The sequence below is a fragment of the Manacus candei genome, unplaced genomic scaffold (assembly GCF_025592945.1).
Source record: "Manacus candei isolate 608988 ecotype Guabito, Panama unplaced genomic scaffold, ASM2559294v1 h1tg000057l, whole genome shotgun sequence".
Classification (NCBI taxonomy): domain Eukaryota; kingdom Metazoa; phylum Chordata; class Aves; order Passeriformes; family Pipridae; genus Manacus; species Manacus candei.
In genome coordinates this window covers 10,846,651-10,848,085 of record NW_026138105.1, presented here as the reverse complement: position 1 = coordinate 10,848,085, position 1,435 = coordinate 10,846,651, and positions in this window count along the sequence as shown.

Below are 1,435 nucleotides of genomic sequence, written 5' to 3'. Positions count from 1 at the left end.
TGCCTCCTTTGGGCACCCGCCTCGAACACCACAGCAGCCCCTCTCTCCTGAGTCAGGGCACAGGCAGGGTCATGCACCTTTGGTAGCAGAAATTTTCTGAATTGCTCATCTTTCAGCATTTTAGGTGACATGACAAGGCTTACATGTCCAGTGTGGAGTGCCAGCCTTTTCCCAGGTGTAACCTTCACCTGCAAAGTGTGCAGCTTTCTTCTACCTCCCACTTCAGTGATGGTGAAAAATCTGCCTCCTTCCATTTCTGGCTGCCTGCCTGATGCCTACTGCAGTCAAAGAAGAGCCCAGGTTTGCTTGGAAACAAATGATTTATGGCAGGGAGTGTTATTCCCAGGCCAGCTAAGAAGTAAATGCAAAAGTTTTTTAGACCCTGTTAAGCTCAACATGGGTTGAGATCTACTGGAAACTTTAGCTCTGTCCATGTGGGCATGTATGAGGACAAAGATGTTTAAAATTGGGATAAATGTGATGTGGACAGCTGATCCAAAGTTTTGCTTGGGACAGAAAGACTCAGCTGTCTGGATGCCCCACCACAGGCACACTCCAGCTCGGATGTAAGATTCTTGTGCTGGGGACTGTTGTCCTCTGTCTGACAGGCAGAAAATTCAGGGGTTTGTTCTTCTTTGACTTTTCTTATTCCTGAGCTCGGTGCCTAATTGTTCTCTGGCAAAGGGGTTAATTAATTCCTATGCAGGGCAATTAAAACACATTGGATGTGATCAGTTTTGCAGCACTGACAATGAGGTGCTACAGAAAGCAGCCTGGACAGGGAAAAAGCACATTCCTATTTGCCTTCTGATCTTGCTGCAAATGGGGCTGAATGCCCAGGGTGTGGGGCATGTTCAGACTGAGCTCAGGCAACTCTGAGGAGGAGGCAGCCACATTTTTGAAGATGAGCTGCTCAGTTCATCCTCTCTTCTGCCCTGGGATTGACAGGGGAAAGCTTAATTTAGTTACTGAAATTGAGATCTTGTCTGTGGGGCCAGAGAGTGAGAGACCCCAACCTCTCTGCTAGGCACTTACTGTTCCACTGACAGTGTCTTGGGTCATTTCTGACACCCTGGTACATCGGTGTCACAGTGCCATCCCACCGGGAGGAGCTGACATACCCAGGGACAGGGAGGAGTTCAGTGGCAGGGCAGGGCATCATCTCCCAGCTGGCTGGATCACATGGGGATGAAAATTTGGAAGCAAAGGGTAGTAACAACCCCGGTGTGTCAGCAGCACATGTATGTTGGCAGCGCACACACACTGGTTCACAAGAAGAGCCTGTTGCTCACTCCTGTGGTTTCTAGACTATCTCAGCTGAGCATTCACCTTCAGGGCTGAAGCAGAGAGTCCCTCAGCATGCCCTTTGTAAATATTCAGACGAAATTTTGAAACAAAAATGCCATTAGAAATTTGACTCTTTGTAGGCTGTTGT